Source organism: Oryctolagus cuniculus, chromosome 20 (assembly GCF_964237555.1).
Source record: "Oryctolagus cuniculus chromosome 20, mOryCun1.1, whole genome shotgun sequence".
Classification (NCBI taxonomy): Eukaryota; Metazoa; Chordata; class Mammalia; order Lagomorpha; family Leporidae; genus Oryctolagus; species Oryctolagus cuniculus.
In genome coordinates, this window is record NC_091451.1 from 34,682,473 (window position 1) to 34,703,510 (window position 21,038).

Below are 21,038 nucleotides of genomic sequence, written 5' to 3' on the forward strand. Positions count from 1 at the left end.
AAGGAGAGAGTGTTTGGCATTGGGTCCTGGTAAGCAGGAGTTCAGTCAACTGGTTTTATTCCAGGGAGTCAGTGGTCAGTGGGTATTCCAGAAAGAAGAAGTGGCAGGTGCAAGAGCAATGTATGCTAGGGAGTGTCAAGAGCCCAGTGTGGCTGCAAAGCAGGAATCCAGAAAGGCAACTTAAGCCAAGGTAAGGGATCTACAGGCAATTGGCTTTAGTTAATTTTGGTTGATGTGTAGTCACTGAAGTTTTTTCCAAGTAGAGGAGGCATAGTGGAACTTGTGTGTTAGAAAGACCCCAGCATGGAACCTGGATTGGAGGTGTGGTGGGCCCAGAGTCATAGAGAGAAGTTGGGCGTCCATTGCAATGATCTGGGTCTATAAAGATTTCTTGAGGCATTGGCAATGGAGGGAAGGGGACTGGATAAGATATACAACCAGTAGCACTTGGTGACCACTTTGAGATGAGATTTCTAACTGAGCAGCAAGTGAATAGTAGCAGCATTAGGAGAAGACAATACAGGAGGCCTGAAAGTGCTGGCGGCCCTAAGACTAGAGACCTTTTGCTTCTCTGAGCCCATGGAGGAGAATCCTGGGTTTTGAGGCCCATGAGGGGGCAAGTATCTCTCCCTTTTCATCTTTGTAGACTTTCAAGAATAGCCAGGGCAGAATAGTGGACAGAGTCACTGTGTGTTCATTATTTAACAAGTGAGGGATGTGGTGTCCTCATTTTCTAAATGAGCAGAACAAATGGACAAGGATAAAGTGGCTGGAATTAAACCCAAACTCCTACTTGACCCAACAATGCCTGGTATGATCTGGCCCCTAGCTACCTGGGTGACTTTCTCTCCTACTGCCTTCCACCTTGATGAGCCCACTCCAGCCACATCAGCCTGGTGTTGCTCTTCAAGCACCAGATTCATTTCCCCATGAGACTTTGAGGTGACTATTCCCTCTGATGGGTACACCCTTCCCTTATATTTTCAAATAGTTTGCTCCTTTACTTGATGCAGTTTATATAGAAGACTTTCCTGAATGCTCAAAATAGCTCCCCAAACCCACCACAACCCTAACCCTTTATCCCGCTCTACAAGGCATCTTCAAAAAGTTCATGAAAAAATGCACATTATATAAAAACTGCACAGATTTCAAGATATTTCTCAATCCATCCGTTTTCTAAAAACTTTTGGAATTTTCCTTGTATTTTCTTCAGGGCACTTATACCTGAAATTATGTTATGGTCAGTGTTGCTTAGTGATGTGGATATGTTCTGATAAATGCACTATCAGGCAATTCTTTGTTGTGTGGCTATCAGAGAGCACACTCACACAAACCTAAATGGCATCAGTCAGTCACTCAAGGAGACCTCTTGATGTGATTGAGAGATGCAGTAAGCAGATTGTGAGGCTGCTGCTGGCAAAACACAGCAGACTTGTTTACAGCAAACTTCTTTTTTATAAGAAGGAATACACTCTACAATGATGATGAAAAGGATAGTGTAGTAAATACATAAACCAGTAACATAGTTATTATTGTCACGATTATCGAGTATGATGTACTGTACATAATTGCTTTGCTGCACTTTTATACGACTGGCAGTTCAGGAGAGTGTCCATGCTAGCTTCACTGCACACATACAAGAGTAATGTGTTATACAAGGATGTCCTGACATTTATAATGTTGCTAGGTGATGCCAATTTTTCAGCTCTATTATAATCTTTTGGGTGCACCACCAAATATATGGTCCATCACTGGCGAGGTGTTGTTATGTGGTGCATGACTGTAAATGTTCACCACTTAATTATCTCTCACTGAGCTCTGTGAGGACCTCATCGCTCTTGTTTCTGCTGTATTTCTGGGGCTGGAACACAATGTGGCACCTATAAAGAGCACAGTGAAAATGTTAACAAGTGAGTGGGCATATTGATCATGATGGCCTTGAAAAATTCTTTTGTTGAGTCTTTTTTTCATACTGCTCACAGTGCTTTATGTTCATATGTCTCCATGTATTTGTAAAGTTGGATGAAGGTCAAATTCTGCTACTAAAAAAAAATAAACAAAGCATATAAGTTTGCTTTAGCCACCTGCATGCTTGTTGCTGTTTCTTGTTATTCCCAAATAGCTCCTTTTCTTTTGGTTCTATAGGAAATGCCTCAAGATTTTATCAAAGAGACCTGGCCCAGCAGCCTGGCATTTTCTTCAGTGAAACCCATCCTGGAATCTCTGAGAGGCGGCTGAGGAAGAGAGGGAAGGGAAAGTGAGTTGTTTGCCTTTGCTTAGCTCTGGCCATTGGCCAAAAGTCCAGCTCTCAAACAGCTGGATACTGGCATTTGTCTTAAAATTCATCTTTGTCAACACTGCTGCTGTCCTCGGTCTCTCATTTCCATTTTCATAATCTTCCCTGCTTTCCATAAGCCCTTGACCTCTTCTGATCTGTCTCAGTCTATAAATCTACCTAAGTATTACTTAGACTGGCTTGTCACTCTTGCTAATTCCCAGTTTTGTCAAACTTGGGCAGGTGTTTGGCAGCAATTCCCTGTATAATCTATGAGACAGATCCTTCTGGAGTAATGTCGCTGAGAGGTCATAATGCATGTTTGGGGTTGGCTTGACTTGTGGGACTTTGACTCTTCTACTTTCTACCTCTGTGATGTTGGCTAAATATTCTCTTTGATTCCAGTTCTTATCAAAGGGTCATTTTTAAAAACATGATTTTCTTTTTTTTTTTTTTTTTTTTTTTACAGGCAGAGTGGACAGTGAGAGAGAGAGACAGAGAGAAAGGTCTTCCTTTTGCCGTTGGTTCACCCTCCAATGGCCGCCGCGGCCGGCGCGCTGCGGCCGGCGCACCGCGCTGATCCGATGGCAGGAGCCAGGAGCCAGGTGCTTTTCCTGGTCTCCCATGGGGTGCAGGGCCCAAGCACCTGGGCCATCCTCCACTGCACTCCCGGGCCACAGCAGAGGGCTGGCCTGGAAGAGGGGCAACCGGGACAGAATCCGGTGCCCCGACCGGGACTAGAACCCGGTGTGCCGGCGCCGCTAGGCGGAGGATTAGCCTAGTGAGCCGCGGCGCCGGCCTAAAAACATGATTTTCATCCAGCTGTACAGTGAGTAAGTATAAAAGGCTTATTTAACTCACTAAGGAAGAAATCTGCAGGGTATCAATGCTAGCTTGAAGAACATTCAGAAACATCTTTATCCAAGATTTTTAGTCTGCTAGGAAAGAAGTGCCACAATAAAATCACTAAGTGATATGTAAAATTGGTGAATGCCATAAAGGACAACAAAACTGTGATCTTAGGTGCTATTTTTTATGTTTTTACTGGACAGAGATGATTTGCCTCTCTACTGAAGAAAATTATTTACAGCTTGTCAACTTTCTTAAATTAGGATAGAAATTTGCATAGTCTAGGCCCTAATTAATAACAAATAGTAAATAGTTACAGTTACATTTTCTTAGAGAATTAAGCAGACCTGGGGAATATCTGTTAGACAATGCTCCAATAAGGTGTTAGATGACATGCAACATTCTTCACCTCTTCACAGCTGTTGAATAATTTTCTTAACAGCTTTCATATACAAAATAGGACACCTGCAAGATGCATTGCAGAAGATGGAGGATCTAGTATATCAAGCCATATATGAGGCTGTTCTTCCTTTGTCCCTAGACTAATAGTCTACCAAGATATTGCTGCTCTTAACTCCTATTATGTATCAATAGCATCATGGGGCAAGGAGGTCTCCCTCTTCCAAGCTTCAAAGTTGTGAAGACACCAATCTCTTCCCTTTGTTGATCCTGCCTGAGGCCTTGGCTGATTCTATTCTGACTGTTACAGGTGGAGAAGGGGTGTACGTGTCCTCACATTCCTGAAAATAAGGAAGTTTTCTGTTGAAAACATGGCACAGCTCATAAAATTATGTCAGTTACTACATTCAGAATTGTTACTTTTATCACTTCTGTAAAGTATTATTGATTTTTTCTACAAACAATGCATTACCAAAGCACTTTACATACATTCTCTCATTTAATTCTCAAAGATATACACTATTTATTACTCTTATCCTCACTTAAAAGAAGAAGAACCTGAAATCCAAATAGGTTAAGCAGCTCCCCCAAGATCTGATTAGCAAGTGGTGGGTCTGGGATTCAAACCCACAACACCTGAATCTACTCTGCTTCACTTCTGCATGCATCTTGAGTCCTATTTGTTTCGCAACTGTGTTTTTAAAAAGTCAAACTGTTCATTAAGTTGGAAACTAATATAAAGGAAACCTGTGAGGGTTAGGAACATTGGACAAATGTCATTAGGGTCCCAGACCCGGTAGAAGACACAATGTCCTTTCACACTGGATTATTCAGGACCACGGACAGCGACCTCACCACTTCAACCAACAGCACAACCACCAGACCCGGTGGCAATACCAAACACATTTCCTACGGTGCAGGCAGCCCTATATTACTCAGGTTGTGCCCTACTGGCAGGCACTTGGTTAAGGGGTTTCGGAAGGGCTGTGATGTTGTCAAATTCTGCCACTAGTTACGGGGCTGTGACTCCCTTGGAGAAGGGCACGGCTTTAAAGTTTTATCATAGAAGCTGAGAAGGCTATAAGCGATCCTGTTACTACAGGTAATGATCAAAAAGTTTGAAACTGACCCTAGAGGTTGATACTTGCAAATTATACTTAACTGGAGTGAGATCCACATGGCCAAGTTTTGGTGAGACCAGGAGAGAGGGATAATATTTGGGGAATTTGGAAGGCAAATAGAAGAGAATGCCATGGAAAGTAGGAGGTGTTTAATGAAGAGGTTAAGAGAATATGCTGCTTCGTGGAAGCAAATTTCTTAGACTTACGATTTTGCCAAAGGTTGGCTCCAACCTTAGATGATGAAGATGAGAATTTATAACACACAGACTTGTGTTAAATTCCTGGCCCCATAATTGCTAAACTGAACTTGAAGGCAAAAGTTGTATTTAATTCATCTTTGTACACTTTAGTTCTGAGCACATGTCACAAAGTCACTGTATGTTCAGTTGAACTGTTCGCAGATTCTGCGCAATCCTGGACCAGTCCTTCCAGAAATGTCTGAAACTTTCCACACCTGCAGAATGGCATCTGGTTTTCTTCACAGGGTTATTATGACGATCAATGAAATAATCAAGAGTATGAGCTTTATAAAGCTCAAAGTGCTAAATAGCAATTAGTTGTATGTTTGTTATGAACCTCATTAACTGGCCTATATTATTTACGGAGATGAGAATATACTCTGGAATTCATTGAATTTATTGGAAAAAGGGAGTGCATTAAAAAGTCTGTTACTGGGCTGGCGCTGTGGTGCAGCGGGTTAAAGCCCTGGCCTGAAGCACCGGCATCTCATATGGGCACCGGTTCTAGTCCTAGCTGCTCCTCTTCCAATCCAGCTCTCTGCTGTGGCCTGGATCCTTGGGCCCCTGCATCCACATGGGAAACCGGGAGGAAGCTCCTGGCTCCTGGCTTCAGAGTGGCGTAGCTCCAGCCATTGTAGCCATCTGGGGAGTGAACCAGCAGATGGAAGACCTCTCTCTCTCTCTCTCTCTCTCTCTTTTTTAACTTTTATTTAATGAATATAAATTTCCAAAGTACAGCTTATGGATTACAATGGCTTCCCCCCCATAAAGTCCCTCCCACCCGCAACCCTCCCCTTTCCCACTCCCTCTCCCCTTCCATTCACATCAAGATTCATTTTCAATTCTCTTTATATACAGAAGATCAGTTTAGCATACATTAAGTAAAGATTTCAACAGTTTGCTCCCACACAGAAACGTAAAGTGAAAAATACTGTTTGAGTACTAGTTATAGCATTAAATCTCAATCTACCTCTCTCTCTAACTTTGTCTTTCAAATAAATAAAATTAATCTTTAAATGACATTAAAAAAAGTCTGCCACTAAAAATGCTATGTGTTAATTATAATTCTATATGGAATGAGGATTCTTGAGACATGTTTATAAATGACACGGTATAGACACATTCCGCTTCATAAACAGTTTGTCTAACTCAGTAAATATAACCTATATACTTTTAGAGTAAAAGTTTTCTCCTCCTGAATGTTTATCTGTTTGAAAAGTTACAAGTTGACACTTCTTTAAAATCAAGCATTCAAAACAAACCCATAAACTCCACCAGAGGATACAACCCCTTGATCTCAAAAACCAGGCCAAGACATTAGCAGGATGAGAAAGTTATTTCAAAGCTGTGTGGTAATGGTGAGACTCTGGTAGCTGATGAGGAAATAAGAAGGGAGAGAGGGAGGGTGTGAGAGGGAGAACAATCAGAAAAGATCAAAAGCTTCCCAAGACTAAGGAAATTTGGAAACTTTTCCATTTCAGGACACCTGCTGTTTAAGACTAAAATATCCACTTTGAGGCTTTAAATAGATGAGCACCAAAGTGACACCACTGATGTCACTCTGGAAAACATCCATCCATTAGGGTGATTTTTTCACAGCATTCTTTCTGAAGATGTAAATGCTATTTGTTTCAAAGCAGGAAAGGAATGACACCACTCCAAGTCACACTTCTCCAGCTATTCTTTTTACAGCATAAATTAATGATCTCACGGTTTGCACTGACAGATCCTCAAAGGTGTTTAATCAGCTGTCTCTGACAAAACACAGCGATTTTCAGGCTGGCACATTTACAAATAAAGAAAAAACAGCCTGTAATCCCTCATAAAGTGGAGCTATGGTTCTGCTCCATTTGACGACATGACAGTCTTCTGGGCACCTCCTCATGAATGCATAAGTAGGGCACAGCTTGGGAAGTTCGGGTTCATGCAGAGCATAAATATTGCATGGGATATATTAGCCAGGCCCCCAGGGAAGGGCATCTCAACCTTCCTAACCCAGTTGAAAGAAGGCACAGGGAGACAGGATAGCCAAAGCAAGAAATCACCTGTTGGCTACTGATGAGTCTAGGTCATGCAGGAAGAAAGTATTTATTCTAGTAGAGGAGTCAGGGGTGGGAGAGTGGAGGTAACACAAACAGCATTCCACTGAATTGAGGTGAATCTCTGCCTGCTAAGGACACAGAATTATTTTACCTCTTTGGAAGCAAAAGGATGTAAATGCTAACATGCATAATGTTGCCCCGAGTTGGCTTAGATAGAATCAGTGGTCTATGCACCAATGCAACAGTGTGGAACGTTCACTGTGTGCCAGCAATGCGAGGGACTGTGGAGCCAAAGGCCATGACGATTCTATTGGCATGGAGGAGCTCACAGTCTCAGTGGGGAAGGGCAGAGTCAGGGGTCTTGGTGCTAACAGAACACACTTCTGGCTAATTTAAATAGAGAATGGATTTATGAAGAGGGCATTGGCTGGCAAATGCATAAGCAATGTGTGGTGCCTCCATATAATGGAATAGTATTCAGTAATAATAAGGAACAAACTATGGATACATGCAATGACATGGATGGTCCTAAAAGAAAGAAACATTGTGGGATAAACCAGATCAAAAAGAACACATAGAGAATTTGATTTCATTGATATCAAATTCCTAGAAAAATCAGAGAGTCGGGAGGTAGATCATGGATGCTTGAGATAAGAGACACGAATGGGGCTTGACAGCAAGTGGATGAGAGTAAATGTGGGGGGGTTGATAGATTTCAGGTCTTCCTGCTTCTCACTATAGAGAAGGGAAGAATTTTCTCCTGTCTCTGAAATCATCCCATGCCTCATTGCCTTTTATAGCTCAATTCCCTGGCCCCTGGCTTCTGTTGGATAGCGTTGGTGGGCAGTGGGAAAGAACTGAGTTCATGTAGGAGCCCGTTAAGTTTGAGACGTCCATGGGTCATCTAGGTGGAGATGTCCACCAGGCAGAATTTGAGAGGGGTGTCATCCACTGGTCTACTGGCAAATTGCTCTCTGAAGAAATTCCGCATGACCTCCATGGCTCAATATGGTGACCAAGGCTGCTTTCAGGTTGCAAATAGATTAAAAATAAGATTGTACATCTCCTCCATATTTAATAATCAGCTCTCCTAGGTACTTATAAGCCAGTTCCAGCTCAGCACTATAAGTTGAGAATATATAGATATATAGACATAGACATAGACATAGACATAGACATAGATATAGATGTATATGATTCAATGATGGCAGATAAAACCTTGACAGTATTGAAGATGGTGTGGGTGTGGCATAAAAGAGGGAAGAGTGATATAGACCCAACTCCTCAGCATCCTGCATCTCCCTCACCTTCTCCCTGTAGCACAGGACTATATCTGAGGAATGAAAGCAAGCAAGAATCCATTGAATTTGAGCTCATCATCAGGAAAAAGACAGGTTACTCCATGAGAGTCAAAGTTCTAAAGAGCCAATATCTGGGGTGGGCATTTTGTGCAGTGGTCAAGACACCCTTGGGATGCCCACATCCAGTGTTGGAGTGTCTGAGTTCAAGTCCTGGCTCCACTATTGATTCTAGCTTCCTAGTACTATGCAACCCAGGAGGCAGCAGGTGATGGTTCTAGTACTTATGTCCCTGCCACCCACATAGATAGACCCAGATTGGGTTCTGGGCTTCTGATTTGAGCTGGTTCAGCCCCAGCTGTTGTGGACATTTGGTAAGTAAATCTGCTAATGGGAGATCTCTCTCTCTCTCTCTCTCTCTCTCTCTCTCTCTCTCTCTCTCTCTCCCCTTTCAGATAAATACAATAAATTTTAAAATTTTTTTTCAAAGCCAACCTCAAACAGTGAGAATACCCATCTGCAGAAGTTACCAACCTCAAGGCACTGTTTGTGAATGCACTACCTAGGAGGCCTGGAAAAAAGCAGTCCAAGTAGGGAGATGTGGGAACATCATCGGGACCTGCACATCCTTGGGGCAGGCAGCCACACAACAGTGAGATGGCAGCTGGGCAGGTTGAAGGAGGGACACCTTGAGGGCAGGGCTTCCTGAAGGTCTGGCACAAAAGAGAGTGAAGACAGCATCTTCGTCCACCAGTCCGGTGCTAGCTGACCTTTATCCTCTCAGTGGAGGCCGTGACTTTGGGCTGTTGAGTGGCTTTATCATCATTCTCCTTGAAGATCAGCTGACTCCCTGTGCACGCATTTGCTCCCCCTCTGAGCTTTCACACAGACCTACAGCATTCCCTGCAGTGGAAAGTGTTCACAATCTAGGCTATGTGTAGGGAGGCATATCTCCCCTCATTGGCACTCCAGTTTGTCAGTTGGTAGGGATCTTGTGAGATAGGTGGAATCAATTTCTGCTGAGTTTAGTAAACTCTGGATTAACTATCCCTACCATCACTATGACTTCTACTACAGCTAAGCATTTGGGTATCATAAGTAGGACAACACGCTGGATCCAGAACTTCTCGTATCTTAATTTATCTTTATGACAACCTTACAAGATAGGAATTGCCAACCCTATTTACAGATTTGGAAAGAGAGGCCCAATGAGTTTAAGTAACTTGGATTCTCTGAAAATGCAATCCCAAGGATAAGACTGTGGGTCATGAGACTCCACTGGCATCAACTCAAGGGCTTGCCAGAGCAGCGAGTGCAGCTAAAACTCTGTTCGTTCACATCGCATTTTGAAAGCAGCAGGTGCTATTGCTCTGGGCCTGGACAGTAGCTCTGTGGCCTCCCTCAGGGAGAGCATTCACGGAGACAAAGGAGGGAGAGGATAAGAGACAAGTGGTGAGATTCTGAAAAGCCGAATGGTTTCTTGGTGGTAAGGATTGCTCCGTGTTTAAGCAGAGCGCCCCCAGCTCTCTTCCTTTAGCCATGGATAGCATAGGCCAGCTCCTTCAGGGACCTCTGCCTCCCAAGCTGTCTGAGATGTGTTATCACATTAGGGCCATTGGGAGGGCATCTGTCTTTCTTCAGGGTTAAGACATGCTGACATCCTGGCAGCAAAGCAATTGGACTAACCAAGTCCCAAGCCTCCATGGCAGTCAGGAGGCAGGCCCGGTCCTGGCAAGCCTTGTGCGCATCAATAATAACAGCAGCAGGGATTATAATAACAATGACTGCAAGAAGAAAAAGAGAAGCCACCGTTCATGGGACAACACAAACCAAGTGCCAGGCTCCATGGCATTCTCACTAAGCTGACAGTTCATCCAAGAAGTCATGGGCACCTAGGATGTCCCAGACAGGGCAGGAAAAAGATGAATTTGGTGGTTTCTTTTCTTCATGACTTGTGATTGCCTCCAAGTGATTATCCTAGGAATTTTCCTATCATGCTGACGAAGCATCAAGGAAGAATGCTGCAGACATTCAGGGAGAACGCCAAGAGGTCACCTGGAGGGCACGGCAGCCAATAAGTCAGAGAGAGGAGGCGCGTGGCTGCACCAGCGGCCACCCTAATTGCATTAGCTCCTTGGCCTGGTTCACGCCTGGCCGGTGTGGCGGGCCAGGAGTTGAGAGGCCTGATTGAATTCCAGCCAAGATGATGCCCTCTCTCTCCCTGTGACAAAGCCAGCAGACAAGAGTAGAGCTTCAGTCTTCTTCTCTCCCACCAAAAAGCCATTAATTGTCTTCAAGGACAACCCGGCACTGGCCCAGGTACAATATTCAGTGAGGGTCACACACACTTGGTTCCCCACATTGTGGAGGCTCCTGACCTTGACCAGTAGTGACATTTACCACCTCCCCATGTGCTACTCCATCGGATGTGCTGGTAGACATCCTATTTAGTTTGCCATTAGGGTGATTTTGCAGGGCTCCCTAAGTGGATGGGCTGTTTCTTGATCTTTCTTTACATAACCTACTCTACCTTTGTCATGGAACCTTGATGTCAGCACCCCTCCTGAGAGTCACTTCTCTGATTTATTTGGGGGAAGGGGTTTGTCTCCTGTGCACTCCCGAGTTGAATCCTTGTTTCAGTCACTTTCCAACACTCAAAACTCACTTTGGGTTCACTTGGCTGGGACCCACCTCTATCTCTCCCCAGCGACACGAGGACTCGGAGCCAACTGAGCAGCTGCTTTGCTGATTGGGGAGTAGAGAGGTATGTGCTATAGCAGACAGTAAATGCCTTAAAAATGGCGTTGTGCAACCCTGTTCAAACAGGCCTCTCAGTCCCACTGCCAAGAGCCCCTCTCTTTTCTTGGAAGATTTCTGACCTTTTCCAATCCTGTCTCTCCTCCAATCTGTTCTTCGTGATCTCTTTCCCAAACCCCCAAACTTGTTGGGTTATTATGAAGAGGAATTTTAACTCTCCTTTTGCCATGCCTTTGAGTTGTGTGCAGAGGACTGTCTTTTGACCAGCAAATGGCTCACCAAGCCTCTTGCCAAATAAAAGCCCTCTTGGTCTAGAGGAAACTCATGCCCCTCCCGTAAGAAGCAGATATAGCTGCAGGCAATTGTGGTTGGAGCCTCTGTCCTGATAGGCAGCAGAATGAGTGTGGAGAGCACCCCAGCAAAATTCATTTGCTAGAATCTTTTCGGTATCTTTATTTATCTCAGATCTCTTTGAGTTCATGGGGTAGAGATGAAGATGAACTCATTTGTCCATCCTAGCCAGGCAGGACTCTCTATCAGACAACTTCCACGTCTCAGCTACTCAACACAGTGCTCTCTACAGAAGGATGAGTGTTTTTCATGCATGGACAAAATCTGTACTGAGCAAGTACACTGTGCTTGGAGATTGTGTCGTGAGAGCCGCACAGTTACTCCACACTGGAACAGTAGCTCCAGTTTGGGGATACAGTCATGGAATAGAGCGAGGTTCCTTCCAGCTGGTTAATCCACCCATCTCTAGGACCTCAGAGTCCTCTCTGTTCCAGGGAAAGATTGGGAAGGGGAGCAAGAGTTGTTTGGGGGAGGTTTATGTGGCTCATGCCTGAAAGTGTCATGGGCCAGAATGCAACAGCATGGCCACACCCAACTCCAAGGGAGGCTGGAAATGTAGTCTGTGCAGGAAGAAGCACAGGACCTGGATGTCGGTGAGCTGCAGCAGTCTGTGCCGCATTCTTCCAGGAAAGTTGGAACTCCGTAGTACATGCAAGTTTGGAAAGAAACCCAGACGTTTCTGTTTCTATGAGAGTGGCCATACACTGATATTTTTCTGGATACCTCTGTTGGAGTCAGAGGCAAAGGGACAGGCAGACAGAGACTATCCTCACGCTGAAGAAGGACCAGTGAGTCATTCGCAGCTTAAAAAAAATCGAATATGGCAGTCAAATCATTTTGACAATTTAGCATCTGACTCCCTCTTTCGATTTTCCTTCAAACCCAGCAGAGAAACCGTCTTTCATTGTTTCCCGTCTGCTTGTATCTGGAAGTCCTGCCATCAAGGCTTGGGGGTGGTGGTGGTGATTACATTCACCCGAAGATAAAAACAAAAGCAAAAAAGAAAAGGCCCTTGTGAATTCACAGCAACCTAGTGGGAGGAGAATGAAATGTTCTGAGCTGTCTCTTGCCACTGGAGATGTGAAGGGAATATAAATAAACAGAGACAGTGCAATTTGCTTTGCTAAAGCATAAAAATTACAGGGTTTCAGTCCACAGAAAGACACAGAAGAACTTTTTGCCACTAGGTGAGTGCATTGTGTGTGCTCAGTTCCTAATTCTTCTAGAAATTGAAAGTCCCTGGAAGCCAGCGCCGCGGCTCACTAGGCTAATCCTCCACCCTGCGGCGCCAGCACACCAAGTTCTAGTCTCAGTCGGGGCGCCGGATTCTGTCCCGGTTGCCCCTCTTCCAGGCCAGCTCTCTGCTGTGGCCAGGGAGTGCAGTGGAGGATGGCCCAAGTGCTTGGGCCCTGCACCCCATGGGAGACCAGGAGAAGCACCTGGCTCCTGGCTCCTGCCATCGGATCAGCACGGTGCGCCGGCTGCAGCGCACCAGCCTTGGTGGCGATTGGAGGGTGAACCAACGGCAAAAGGAAGACTTTTCTCTCTGTCTCTCTCTCTCACTGTCCACTCTGCCTGTCAAAAAAAGAAAGAAAGAAAGAAAGAAAGAAAGAAAGAAAGAAAGAAAGTAAGTTAGTTAGTTCCTGGAGAGCAGGTTTGATATCCAGAGACAGAGGGGGCTAAGTAAGGTGGCCATTCACTCCCAGGTGTGAGGACAGCCTGGGTTGTGCCTGTTCTCTCACTGTGGCTGCACTGAGCCCATTCTTCCACAGAAGGGTCCTGTTGAGATGATGGAAGAGCTGGTCGTACTCATTAAAGAGGCATTTGAATACAGAGCAAACTTTTTCACATGTAGCATGACTTGTAAACAACGCCAGGGAAATGGTTCAGTAGATCATGGCTTATCCCTATGGAGGAAGCCACCAAATGCTAACCGTGTGCAAAACGTGAAAGACAGTGAGTGGCCATGGATCCCTAACTGGTTTCTTTTCTTCCAGTCTTGCCCCATTCTACTGTGTCCAGGTCGTTGTGTGCAGTGCTACAGATTATACCCTGTACACTTCAGGAGATGACCAGGATGGGATGCTGTCCACACTAGGGTTGTGTGCTGCCCATCCTGACCAGCCATACAAGGCAGCTTCAATGCATGGTCTCAAAATGAACACATTGAACGTGATGTTCCCTGATTAAAACTATTCAGTGCCTCCCCATGGGTCTGGGGATTGGGTGTAAACTCCTTATTTTTGCTAATGAAACAACTCATAATCATCTCTGGCCCCTGCCAACACCCCCATCCCTTCCACATGCTTTTATTCTTCATGGAGCCTATACTAGTTCATTTCATGTGTCAGCTTGACTGGGCCACAGAATGCCCAGACAGTTGGTCAAATGATATTCTGGGTGTCTTTGAAGGTGTATTTTAGATGAGACTAACATTCAGTCAGTGGACTGAGCAAAGCCGATTGCCCTCTGAAGTGTGCTTGGACCTCACCCACTAAATCAAAGAGTGAACAGAACAAAAAAAAGGCTGACATTACCCAGAGTAAGAGAGAATTCTCATGCCTTCCGACTGGGACATCCGCTCTGCAGCATGTGGGTTTTCCAGCCTCCATAATTGCATAAGCAAATTCTCTATCTAAATGTCTACAATTATCTACCCACCTATTTATATATTTATCTATCTATGATCTGTCTGTTTCCTTCATCTCCTATTGGCTCTGTACCTTGGGAGAGCCTTGACTAATTCAGGTTTTGGTGTCATGGACAAGGTGCCATGGATGGGTCCCTTAAACAGCAAACATTTATTGTCTTGTAATTCTAGAAATCCAAGATCGAGGTGTCAAGAGGGTTGGTTCCTGGGGAGGCTTTGGACAGCTGCCTTCTCACTGCATTCTTACCTGAGCTTTCTTCTGTGTGCACCAACTTCCTTTCTCTCTCACTGGCCTCCAGTCTCATTAGATGAGTGCTTTACCCTGCGACATTATTTAACCTGATCGCTTCCTTAAAGGCCCTGTCTCCAAATACAGTCACGTGGAAGTGTAGGGCTTCAGCCAATGAATTTGAGAGGGACACAATTTGGTCTATGCTAGATCTGAGATCCCCCCACACTGAATTGCTCTCATGACCTACTCTCCAAATCCTGTGTACTTGCTCAAAATGGGTCCAGCCCCTGTTATGAAAAACTCTGCCCTCTACAGCAAATACTTCCCCTCTTCACTAAGCTCATTACTTTGCATATTTTAGTCTAAAGTTACAGAGTGCCTCCTCCAGGAAGCTGTCCCTTGAGCTCCCTTCTACAAATCCAAGTTGGGGATGCCTCTAATAGGTTTCCATACCCCTGCCATATACTTCCACTTGCTTATCATATTGCATTGTCCTCTTTGTCTGTTACGTCCTTGCCTGTCTTGTTCTTTATTGAACCTCTAGCATCTAAGATTCAGCCTGCTGCTATAATATGTACCAAATAAATATTTCTTAAATTTTAGTTGGAAAAGTAGAATAAAAATGGGATGTATGCTATGATTTTAGCTGGGTTAAAACAGTGATGGGAAAATGTTGAAAAGTAATTACAACAAAATGACAACCCTGGTTGCGTTGGTGGAATTATTGTGGCTGGGTTTGTCTTTTCTATATTTCCCAAGTTTTCTTTGATGTGCTTATGTTGTTTTATTACTTGAAAGCATGGTTTGAAACTACATGCAGCATAACGTTTTCATCCTAGCCCTAAACTGGCTTGTTCCAAAGGACCTGATTTCATTCTGACAAAAGAATCTGAAAGGTGCAGGAGTTGCCCCTAACGGGATTTGACCTGTGTGTTGTTAATTGCGGGGAGTGACCTCCCTGGAGAACAGTTCATTACTGCTCTGCGGGGTTTCAGTAATGAACACAATAGTCTCCTTGGCAGGTAGGAATTCTCCAGATGGCCGGCCTGCCCTGGGGACCTGTGTGACAAAGATATCCCATAGCTCCAGCACTGGAGGACCCGTGAGGGTTGGATATCTTTTATTGTGGCGAAGCGGGTAAAGCTACCTGGCATTATCAGCTAGTGTGTAGCTTCACTCCAGGGGAAAGAGGATTCCAAACACCTGAGAATATTTATAGCCAAGGTAATAGCCTCTCTGGGTCATAGACCTGCTGGTGTTCATTAGCTGAGCAGCCGTGCTGCCTCTGTGTCTTGGGAGAGAGGCCAGTTCCGAGACTGATGTAGAAATAGTGACGATAACCGGTGGTGGGGTGGGTTTGCAATAGTGGAGCAAGAGGATGAAGAGCGAGAACAGGTAGTTTACGCTGAGCTCTGCGGTGGCCTGCCCTGGGCAGGCTCCTTTTATTTATCTCCCAACAACCCTTACCCACCCCTCTGTCCTGGCTTGCAGAGCCATCTGCTATTTTACAAAGACTGAAAATACCAGAAACCAGCTAGAATGTGTGACCCCCGTCTTGGCCAATGAGACCCAGCGAGAACACTGTTGAAGGCATCTGGGAATAGTTTTCCATACCAATAAAATGTTACAAATGGGAAGAAGTGTTTTCTTCTTTCATGGGATGTTGCTATGTCCACATACAAGTCCACATTCGGGCATTTGCTGCTGCCCGAAACTAGGGTAGCAGCCAAGCTTGGACCTAAGTCCAAGGTCAAAAAGGCCCTGGAGATAGTGGAGCAGAAATGTAGAAAGAGCCTGAGTCTTTGGTGATTTTGTTGAGCTCGTGAATTAATGCCTTACCCCTGAAATTCTAGCTATGTTCACTTGGGTCTTATTTTTCAAAAAGCTAGATTTATTTATTTAAAATGCAGAGTACAGAGAGGGGAGAGAGAGATCTTCCATCTACTGGTTCACTCCCCAAATGGCTGCAACAGTCAGGCCTCTGCCAGGCCTCTGCCAGGAGCCAGAAACTTTATCCTAGTCTCCCACATGTGTGTCACAGGCTCAAGTACTTGTGCAATAATCCACTGCATTCTTCGGTGTATTAGCAGGGCATTGGGTTGGGAACAGTGCAACTGGGACCCAAAGTGGAGCTTCAATATGGGATGCCAACACTGTAAGTGGCAACTTAACCCGCTGCGCTATGTTGACCTACCATTCAGTTTTTGTGTTGCTAGTAGCATCCAACGTGACTTTAATCCTCGTGAGAACCCTGTAGGGATTGTCACATTGTCCCATTTTACAGATCAGTGGCCTGTAAATTTGGAAAGTCATCTGACACCTTGAACTCTTTCCATCACACCTTTACTGTGTTATTACTGAGAGTTGGGGGCCATTTATTAGAGCAGTTAATCTCTCCTGGTTTCACAAAGACTGAAAATGGTCTGTGAGAGCCCTGTGTGAACTGGTGCAGTAGAAGTTGTGTGCTGTGTTCATACACATGTGCTCCTGGCTCTGCTGCAGTCAGCTGGTGGGGCTCCGAGCACCCTGGTGCCCAGGTACAGTCAAAGGAGAATCTCCTTTGGGTAGGTCCCGTATGTGGTATTTTTTTTCTTAACGCTTCCATGTGATGCCAGTATGTGGTCACCATGGTTGAATTCCACAATGGGATATAGAGTATTATAGGATGTCTTTTAAGCAGAAGTAGTTGGAAATGATTTGAATTCAGTTTTTAAAAGAGTATAATATCCTCAAAGGCAAGAACTGGATCTACATTTGCATCTCTCTTATTTCTCTCTCTTCTAGTTCCCATTAGCCCTGTGTTTTATAGTATTTAAGGTAGTGGAGTGCCTTTCATCCAATGAGGAAAAAAGGTCCTGAGCTGTAGAATGTTAACATTTCCATGGCTTAAGTATTTTCCTCCATGGCTGATTTCTTTTTTAAAGATTTTTTTTAATTTATTTATTTGAGAGGTAGAGTTACAGACAGTGATAGGAAGAGACAGAGAGAAAGGACTTCCTTCCATTGGTTCACTCCCCAAATGGCCGCAACAGCCAGAGATGGGCCAATCCGAAGCCAGGAGCCAGGAGCTTCTTCCAGGTCTCCCATGCAGGTGCAGGGGCCCAAAAACTTGGCCCATCTTCCACTGCTTTCCCAGAGCATAGCAGAGAGCTGGATTGGAAGAGGAGCAGCTGGGACTAGAACCTGCGCCCACATGGGATGCCGCTGCCGCAGGCAGAGGATTCACCTACTGCACCACTGTGCCACAACGCTGCCCCTCCCCCCCACCCCGCGCTGATTTCAAGCTACCAATACGATGGGAATTCCCTGGTAAAATTCTGAAAATGTGACCATCAATTGTCACGAGTCAGTAAGAGCTGGCTCCATTCCCCACCAATAAGGAGTCACATACCAAGGGATTTCAGGGAACAGGTAAGTAGTTTAAACGCTTTGACTGAGGTAGACCAGGTATAAGGCTCTTGGAAGCAGTGAGGACTGTAGCAAATGGGAAAGCAAATACCCTCCTAAGGACATTCAAATTCAACTAAGTGGGAAACAATACCTGAAGTAGAAAACCATGTACAGATGGAATTCAGCCTCGTAACTCTCAATTTAGGTGCTTCCTTCATGTTTGAAGAATTAATGAACGCAATTAAAATTCTATAACTGCATTTTTTCCTGGTAATATCCTTTACCCAACTATTCAGCTTGCTACTTAGGCAGAGGAATTTTTCTATTAAGATATTCAGTGCAGTCACGAGGGAGACTCGGAAGAAGCTCCTGGCTCTTGGTTTCAGTTCAGCTCAGCTCCGGCCATTGTGGCCATTTGGGGAGTGAAACAGAGGATGGAAGACCTCTCTGTCTGTCTCTACCTCTCTCTGTCACTGTATCTTTCAAATAAATAAAAAATAGATCTTAAAAAAAGATATTTAGTGCGGAAAATGCTGCTGACCTTCCAATCCCAGCATTTTCCAGGAACTCTCTGCAGCCAAGACCAGAGGTAGAACATGCCAACGCTGGGGTATGGGTGCACCTGCCTGCTGTAACCACTTGTCTAGGGAAGTGGTCAGATTGAGGGGAGATTTTGGAGGCAGAGTGGAGGATGATGGAGTGAGCATCAAAGGCCCTTTCCCCATTCCCCATCACTCAGTACCTGGATTGGCTGATGGAGGGACCCCTCCCAACTCCCAGTTATGGGTTGAAAAGGATTCGTCTCTGCAAAACTCATGCAACTGTTTAAACTCTGATGTCTCAATGCCAATGATTGATTGATTAAGGGTTGAGACTTGATCTAATGTTGACTTTGGGAACTGGAGCTTGAGGGAGGTCTTTGGGTCACTGGGGGCATGCCCTCGAAGGGAAGTGTTCTCCTAAGAGGTGGTTGGTTATTTGAGTTCTGCCTGTGTTTCCTCTGCTTCCTACCTCACCATGTGATCCTGCCTCCCTGTCTGCCATTAACCAGCCTCCACCAGACGCCAGATTACAGAGCCACCCCATCCTGTCACCTCAAACTGTGATTCAAATAAACCTTTTCTTTCCAAAGAAGCTTATGGTGTTTGTTTTATTAAAGTAACAAAAAACAGACTAACACACTCCCTATCTTTGTGTGGGCCATGGAGAAAGATGATACCACTAAACCCTCCTACTTCTCAGATACCTCCCATAGGTCTCTGGACAGAAGCTGGGAGCAGGTCTTTGCACATCTCACCATGAAGTGAAAAACAAGATAGGTCAATGCTAGTTGAATGAATAAATCCAAATTCTGTTGCTGTAGCCAAAAGTGAGCAACACTGCTTCAGTCTTCCTGGGATCCCTGTTGGTGGTCTGTCTCACTGTCCCCATTCCACAGATGGTGCAAATCTCTCATTCTCAAGAACTTTGGGCCCCACTTCTGTGACTGTTCCCATGCCCACCCTGACTCCCACCATACCCAGGGCACCAGCCTCCCTACCCACTAGGATGCAGTTCATTTTTCCCTTGACCCATGGTCTGAGCCTACCCCTGGAACTCACCTTGACCTGATTAAGTGTTGTCAGCACACTCACCCTGTGCATTGGTAGCTCTGGGCTTCAGCCACCATCATCTGCATTCTCAGCTCTACGGCAGAAGGTTACTGCCCTTGTCCTTGTTATACAAAGAGATCATTCTTAATTACCATGATTTATCCTGCAATTGATTCATAAAAACTCCTGATTGCTTGACCCTGCTTGGCAAGACCTTATAGACCTTAAACCTCTTAATCCCCATCATAGCCCAGAGAGGAGTTATTATAACCCTTCTTGGGTACAAATTCACCAATATGTGGGTACACAAGTATTTTAGTGCTTGGATGAGCAAATGATGGGGGAGAACCAGCATCCAGGTCTGGAAATGAGCAGGCATTCCATGCTCCACGAACCTCCTCTTGTGGAGCAGATCAGGGAGATTTCTCAATATTAGAAAATGGACAGGAGCTAAAAGTAGAAATATAAGGATCCTCTGCATACACTCTCCGTAAAGTATGTGAAGTCAGCAACTTTGTTTTCTGTGTCTCCGTAGGCCCTGTGCCCGACCCTTGAAACTATCTGGGGCATGAGCTGTTTCAGGGACATCAGATATGTCGTCCAGGCCCCACAGCAGGTGAGAATGCAGACCAGAGCCAGGAAGCCCAGGCTCCAGGCCAAGTTCCCTGGGGTGCTGAGCCTCATCTCAGCTAAAACCAGAGCTTGAGTGGATGAGTGGAAACCAAGAAGTCTGTGGTTGGGAAGAAGATTCTAATTCCCCTCGGAGCTCTAAATGCTCAGCCTCCCCCATGGCACCGCAGCAAGTACGTTGAGGCATTTCTAGCTACAGGGAACCGGAGATCTCTACTAGGCATCTTCATTCATTCAACAAGCATTAGGACCTGACTTGTTTTTCACTGCGGGTGAGACTTGCAGTGAATCTGTTACAACTCTGTCTGGGGACCCAAGGAAGTCTAGAGAAGTAGAAGGGATCATCTGTGTCCACGGCCCATTCAAGGAGGGGAAATTTCAGTGCAGCCTTAGAGAGGCTGGTCTCCACACCAGGTGTTTGCTGGGTTCTGGGGCAGGGCGTATCGAGAAGCTGAACCCATTATCACCTGCTCTGCCGCCAAGATGCCCTGCAAATCTGACCACTTCTCTCTATCACCCTAGCCTGAAGCAAGCCATACCACGTGTAACCTGGATGACTTCGCCGGCCTCCTCACTGCCCTCATTCTTACCTTGTTTCCATCTCTTTCTTTTTTTTTTTAATTTTTTTATTTTTTTGACAGGCAGAGTGGACAGTGAGAGAAAGAGAGACAGAGAGAAAGGTCTTCCTTTGCCCTTGGTTCACCCTCCAATGGCCACCGCGGTTGGTGTGCTGCGGCCGGCGCACCGCGCTGATCCGATGGCAGGAGCCAGGAGCCAGGTGCTTTTCCTGGTCTCCCATGGGGTGCAGGGCCCAAGCACCTGGGCCATCCTCCACTGCACTCCCGGGCCACAGCAGAGGGCTGGCCTGGAAGAGGGGCAACCGGGACAGAATCCGGCGCCCCGACCGGGACTAGAACCCTGTGTGCCGGCACCGCAAGGCGGAGGATTAGCCTAGTGAGCCGCGGCGCCGGCCTCCATCTCTTTCTTGCACAGTTCTTTTCAAGACAAACCCAAATGTCACCCTTCCTTGCTTAAAGTCCTCCCGTAGCTTCCCAACTGCCCCCGACTGAGTTCCAAACCTCTTCCCATGGCCTATTAAGCCAGCCATGATGAGCTGGCTCATGCCCCCTTCAGTCCACTTCCCTCCACCCCCCTCCAGCCACACTACCCTTTTTCAAGCCCTTAAAACCCCCTTGGTTTCCCTCTGCCCATA

The 21,038-nt window shown here is 45.5% G+C and overlaps 1 long non-coding RNA gene across 1 annotated transcript in view; it reads left to right on the plus strand.

The window, feature by feature from the left end:
- The window catches only part of LOC103351671 (uncharacterized), a 29,710-nt gene extending 26,250 nt beyond the window's left edge, over positions 1 to 3,460 (plus strand). The window contains exon 4 of the long non-coding RNA XR_011385008.1: positions 2,146 to 3,460. This is a non-coding gene — a long non-coding RNA (uncharacterized lncRNA). The remainder of the gene's footprint in view (positions 1 to 2,145) is intronic.
- The last annotated feature ends 17,578 nt before the right edge of the window (positions 3,461 to 21,038 follow it).